Source organism: Rhinopithecus roxellana, chromosome 14, assembly GCF_007565055.1.
Source record: "Rhinopithecus roxellana isolate Shanxi Qingling chromosome 14, ASM756505v1, whole genome shotgun sequence".
Classification (NCBI taxonomy): domain Eukaryota; kingdom Metazoa; phylum Chordata; class Mammalia; order Primates; family Cercopithecidae; genus Rhinopithecus; species Rhinopithecus roxellana.
The window spans coordinates 32,882,722-32,889,297 of NC_044562.1; the positions used below are offsets into that span (position 1 = coordinate 32,882,722).

At 45.5% G+C, this 6,576-nt stretch overlaps 1 pseudogene; it reads left to right on the top strand.

Moving 5' to 3' along the window:
* Positions 1 to 3,266, top strand: part of LOC104661624 — a 50,327-nt pseudogene extending 47,061 nt beyond the window's left edge.
* The last annotated feature ends 3,310 nt before the right edge of the window (positions 3,267 to 6,576 follow it).

Consider the following 6,576-nt stretch of genomic DNA (forward strand, 5'->3'; position numbering starts at 1 on the left):
CCAAGGGATCCTCCCACCTCAACCTCCCAAGTAGCTGGGAATACAGATGCATGCCACCATACCTGGCTAATTTTCTCTCTTTTTTCTTTTCTTTTTTTTTTTTTTTTTTTTTTTTGTAGAGCTGGGACCCTCCCTGTGTTGCCCAGGCTGGTCTTAATCATCTGGGCTCAAGTGATCCTCCCGCCTCAGACCCCCAAAATGCTGGAATTACAAGTGCAACCCACTGCACCTGGCTGACTAAACATTTTAATGCATCTATAAAAAATTGGCACTTGGGAATGATGGAACCGTCTTAGACCCTTGTCAGAGAGGACTAAGTAGAAAATGTAGTCACTTAACTGGCTCAAGCCATGAGAATATTTTTATACACAACTAAAAATTATGGAAAAGTAACTCTTGAAATTTTTTTCCCTTAGGACTTTTTAGGGAAACTCTTTGGTACCCTCTTTCTTTTTAAGGAACACTTAGGTCAGTCATAGCACATTTTTTTCAGAAGCTTGAAAGATCATTGCATCACCTGCTACCCTTGAGTCCTGCACAAATTCTGTTGCAGCCTGTCCCAGAGCAGCAAAGCTGATTCAGTTTCTAAAGATCTCCCCCAAAGAATATTTCCCAGCCTTCCTCCTCTTAGACACATCCTCCCCCTTGCCCACCCCACCCCCTTCCTGAGCACCTGTTGCTACAACAAAAAGAAGCTCAGGGTTGAAGTTTCTGGGCTTGTCCAGGTGATAAACTGAGGCCATTCAGAGGAGATAATGCCATTTGATGGTTGAGCTCTTTTCAATCATCAGGGAAAGCATTGAGTGGAGAGAGGTATTCAAAAAAGCTCCGTGGATATAAAAAGGTGATTACATCTAAATGGGAGACCTGTCACTAGGCAAAGCACTCTGCCAGTTGACACACAGGCAACTTCAATGGCTAAACGGCTGCAGGGAGGGTGGGATTTGTGTGGCTCTGGACTCAAGACAGCTGCAGCTCTGCTAAGGGGACAGGCCTTCCTTGGTCCCTCAATAGTGAGAGAGGCCACAGGCTGCCAGCACAAGCACTCTGCTGGGGGCTCTGTCAACCTTGCCTAAGCCATGAACAACTCAGGCCAATGCTCTAACACTCCTGGAAGACAGGTCTGTATGAACTCCCCAAAGACCCAAAGATTTGAGGACTGTGGACATGGCCAGTTTTAATGCTTAAAGATCCAGGCTTAACTCAGCATTCTTATTCACCTGGTTTTGTTATTCTAGATCAGGAGTCAGGCACCATTTTATGTAAAAGACCAGATGGTAAATATTTTGTCCTTTGCAGGCTGTCTGGTCTCTGTTGCAGCTACTCAGCTCTGCTGTTGTCATCTGCAATCAGCCGTAGGCATAAATAAATGAGCATGGCTACATTCTGAAGAAGCTTTATTTATGGACACAGGAATTTGAATTTTATATAATTCTCATGTCACAAAATATTATTCTTTTGATGTTTTTCAACCATTTAGTGTAAAAGTATTTTACTAAACATTTTACTGAAATGTAAAACTGTTTCTTCGTGCATAGGCTGTACAGAAATGAGCAGGAAGATGGCTTTGGCCCGTGAGCCAGTTTGTAGACCCTTATTTTAGGGGATTCTATATGGGAGAGAAAGAATTACAGGGAGAGATTGTCTGATTTAGCTCTATGAAGAGTTCTAAATGTATCAACTATGATTAGTAACTTGCATACACACAGCACTTTAATGTTAACAAAATGCATCTGTGCTATTATTCAATACCCACTGCAAGCCTGTGAGTTAGGTATTATTAGGCCAATGTCTAGATGAGGAAACTGAGAGTCGAAACAGACGCAGCCAAGATCAAACAGTAAATGGGAAGCCCCAAGTTCAAATACAGTATTCCACCTCCAAAGGCAGAGCTTTTCCCCCTGCATCTTGGGGGAGCTTAGATTGTCCATTTCACCAAGTGTTTATTAGGGCTTGAAGGCAGCAGATGGGGATGAACACCTGGGCAAAGGCACAGAAGCAGGGGAGTCAGAACCACCTGGCTGCTTCATGTTTTCCTTAAGGCCATGGACATTCAGGAAATTGACAGCTACTGTTCTCATTAGGAGCAGAGCTGACCATGCCCAAAGACACAGAGTAAGCCAAGTTCTCCTATGTGGTATAATCACTCAGCCTGGTCACTGTGGCTGTTGCTTGGATTCGTAAACCTCCAGCAGGTCAGCAGGTGTCGCAGGGGACTCAGAGGTCAGCCTAAGGCCTTTCTCCAATGCCTGACCAGGAGCATTCCATAGCGGAGTAGGCACCCATCTACATGGAATGATATCTGGGACCCCTAAGAGAAAACCCTACTCCTAACACTCTTGAGCTGAGAAGAGACCCGAGTCTCTTCAGCTTTATGCCATATTTTTAGAGAAGGCACTGGACATAGGGTGCTTGGCACGGCTTCTTGTCTCCACTATGGTGCCACACTGTGAGCTGACCTTTGGCCAGTCGCTTCCTATCTCCACATATCAGTTTTCACCTGTGAAGTGGGGGAGTAATGGCAATGTGGGGAGAGTTTGATGGCAGTTTTTATGTGGTATCTGACATGGTGCCAGCAACACAGTAAGATCCCAAGAGGTGTCAGTTTCTCCTTGTCCTGAATCTTCATCTTCATGTCTTCTTGTCTGTGCTGTTCTGTCTGCCTGGAGTGCCTTTTCTTCCACTTCATTATCCTGGTAAGCCTTCCCCAACACTCTGCCCATTACACACAAACACCTTGAGGAGTCACTTCCTCACTGGGCAATGTTATGGGTTGACTTGGGTCCCCCCAAAAAGACATGCTGAAATCCTAATCCCCAATACTCAGAATGTGACCCTATTTGAAAATAAGATCGGTGCTGTTCCTTTCCAACTTGGGCGCAGCAGAATGGCTCTGCAAAGAAGGGTGACAAGAAGAAAAAGGGCCGTTTTGCCATCAGCGAGGTGGTGACCCAAGAATGCACCATCGACATTCACAAATGCATCCACGGAGTCAGCTTCAAGAGACGTGCCCCTCAGGCACTCAAAGAGATCCAGAAATTTGCCAGGAAGGAGATGGCAATTCCAGGTGTGCACATTGATACCCGTCTCAACAAAGCTGCCTGAGCCAAAGGAATAAGGAATATGCCATACCGTATCTGTGTGTGGCTGTCCAGAAAACATAATGGGATAAAGATTCACCAAATAAGCTCTACACTTTGGTTACCTATGTACCTGTTACCACTTTCAGAAATCTACAGTCAATGTGGATGAGAACTAACTGCTGATCATCAAATACATCAAATAAAGTTATAAACTTAAAAAAAAAAAAAAAAGTGAGCCAGGCACAGTGGCTTACGCCGGTAATCCCAACACTTTGGGAGCCCGAGGTGGGCAGATTACCTGAGGTCAGGAGTTTGAGACCAGCCTGGCCAACATGGTGAAACCCCGTCTCTACTAAAAATACAAAAATTAGTCGGGCATGGTGGCAGGCTCCTGTAATCCCAGCTACTCAGGAGGCTGAGGCAGGAGAATTGCTTGAACCCGGGAGGCAGAGGTTGCAGTGAGCCAAAATTGTGCCACTGCATTCCAGCCTGGGTGGCAGAGTGAGACTCCATTTCAAAAGAAAGAAAGAAAAGAAAAGAAAAAAGAAAGAAAACAAAAGAAAGAAATAGAGAGAGATAGGGGAGGGAGGGAGGGAGGAAGGAAGGGAGGGAGGAAGGAAGGAAGGGAGGGAGGGAGGGAGGAAGGAAAGAAGGAGAAAAGAAAGGAAGGAAGGAAGGAAAACAGGAAAAAGAAAAGGAAGGAAAGAAAGAAAAAGAAAGAAAGAAAAAGAAAGAAAGAAAGAAAGAAAGAAAGAAAGAAAGAAAGAAAGAAAGAAAGAAAGAAAGAAAGAAAGAAAGAAAGAAAGAAAGAAAGAAAGAAAGAAAGAAGGAAGGAAGGAAGGAAGGAAGGAAGGAAGGAAGGAAGGAAGGAAGGAGAGAGAGAAAGAGAGAAAGAAAAGAAAGAAAGAGAAAAGAAAAGAAAGAAAAGGAAGGAAGGAAGGGAGGGAGGGAGGGAGGGAGAGGGAAAGAGAGAGAGAAAGAAAGAAAGGAGGGAGGGAGGGAAGGAAGGAAGGAAACAGGGTCTTTGCAGAGGTAATCAAGTTAAAATGATGTAATTAGGGTGGGTCTTAGTCCAATAGGACCAGCATCTTTATAAAATGGGGATACATGGATACAGGGACAGATACACACTGAGGGAAGACCATGTGAAAACACACAGAAAGAAGATGGCCATGTGACTGGAGTGATACAGCCACAAGCCAGTGAACACCACGGATGCCGGGAAAACACAGAGACTAAGAAGAGCAAGGAAAGATTCTCCCTGAGGCCCCTCAGAGAGAGTATGGCCCTGCTGACACCTTTTTGACTGGCTTCCAGAACAATCTATCAATTCTGCTGTTCAAAGCCACTCATACTTTGGTTTTTTGTTAGAGCAATCCTGGAAAATGAATACAGGCAACCTCACTATCTCATTTGACACTTGCCCCATTACACCAAACTTTAGTTGACATGCCTGGCTCCTCTCCTGAGTTGCAGGCTTACCTCTGTATCCCCAGGGTCTAGACACTGCCAGGAGGTGATCTCTATTTGCTCCACATACTGAATTAAAGTTCCATTGCCCTGCACGCTCTGAGTCTGTGCCTGTGTGACTGCCTGTGTGTAACCACTTTGTTGATCCAGTGACATTACATCAGCAGGAGGCCAAGGATGAGCTATTTTTTTCTGGCTGTATATTCCATGAATTAAAGACTCAACTAGGAAAGGCTTGGTGGTCAGGCCAGCAGGTCTGCCCCCTCCTGAGTTTATGAATATCTGCTCCCAGTTCCTTTGCCTCTCATGCTGGGCTGGCTGCTGCCTTGCCACGTGAAGCCTTCACCCTCTCTTCCCCAGCTGGCACCACCATCAGCAATTCCCTTTCTCCTTAGAAAAGGAATTTCTCATGCCTCTAATCCCATCACTGTGGGAGGCCGAGGCAGGCAGACCACCTGAGTTCAGGAGTTTGAGACCAGCCTGGCCAACACGGTGAAACCCCATCTCTACTAAAAATACAAAAATTAGCTGGGTGTGGTGGCTGATGCCTGTGATCCCAGCTACTCGGACGCTGAGGCAGGAGAATTGCTTGAACTCAGGAGTTGGAGATTGCAGTGAGCTGAGATCGTGCCATTGCACTCCAGCCTGGGTGACTCTGAGAAAATAAGGCTCTGTCTCAGAAAAAAAGAAAAGAAAAGAAAAGAAAGAAGGAAGGAAGGAAAGAAAAGGAATTTCTCAACCAAGAAAAAGTTGGAATGCTCTAAAGTAACTTCAATCAAAAGAAAAAAGAGGACAAGGGAAGAGAAAGTAACATGCTAACACCTAGAAGCAGTTGGTCACATGGCCCAGAATTCTACCACCATGTAGCCCAAGATCACACACAGGGCTCTCAGTTCTCATTCTTACCTGTGACCCAGGTGGGACATTAAACCAAGCTGCTCATCTTTCTAGCCCAAGAGAAAAGTGGGCCCTCTCTGCTCCACCAAGACTGGTGGAGGTTCCAGACTCTCCTAGAACCTGCTTTCTTGATCTCTGTCTGCATGTGGCTCCCCAGCCTTTGTCTCTGGCTTTGGACCTCCTTGCAGGGCACTCTGTCGCTGCCCTGGCCCCTCCAGGTTCCTCTGAGCCCTGCCCTGGTCTCTGCTTTTCTGAATGAGTGCACCTGCACTGCCACCTGGCTGCAGAGAGTCCCTACCTTGATTCCCCTCTGCAGTCTCAGCCACGCCAGCTCCAGGGAGCCACCTCTCTCCATTGGTCCCTTCTCTGTCTTCTGCAGATGCCTGTCCCATGTTCATCAATGGTATATCAAGATGATATCTACCTTCAAATGGTCTATTTTCTTCCTAAGGAAGTGACCTTATTGTTTATTGAACAAATATTTATTGAGTACTATTACAGATTGTGTCCCCCAAAAACGTATTGAGATCCTAACGCCCAAGACCTGTGAATGTGGCTTTATTTGGAAATAGGGTCTTTGCAGATGACCAAGTTAATATGAAGTCATTAGTGTGGGCCCTAATCCAATATGACTGACCTCCTTATAAAACAGGGAAAATCTGGACAGAGTCATGCAGAGGGGAGATGACGTAAAGACACAGGAAGAATGACAAATATAAGCCAAGGTATGTCTGAGGCTACTCGGAGTTAGGAGAGAAGCTTAGGACAGATTCTCCTTCTCAGCCCTGAGAAGGAACCAAGACTGTCAACCCCTTGACTTCAGACTTCTAGCCACCGGAACTGGGAGACAACACACTTCTGTTGTTTAAGGTGTGATACTTGGTTACAGCAGCCCTAGGAAACTACAAGTCAAGTGCCCTCATTCTAGGATCAAAACTCCATGTCTTCAGGGAGTTCACATTCTAGAAGGGAACAACAAACAAGAAACAATTAAATGAACAAAGCATGGCAAATGTGGGTAGCCATAAGTACAGTGGAGAAAAATAAAGCTGGGAATGGAGTTAGAGAGTACAGGGGAATGGGAAGCACTGCAATTTAAAATAGAAGAGTCCTGTAATCCCAGCAC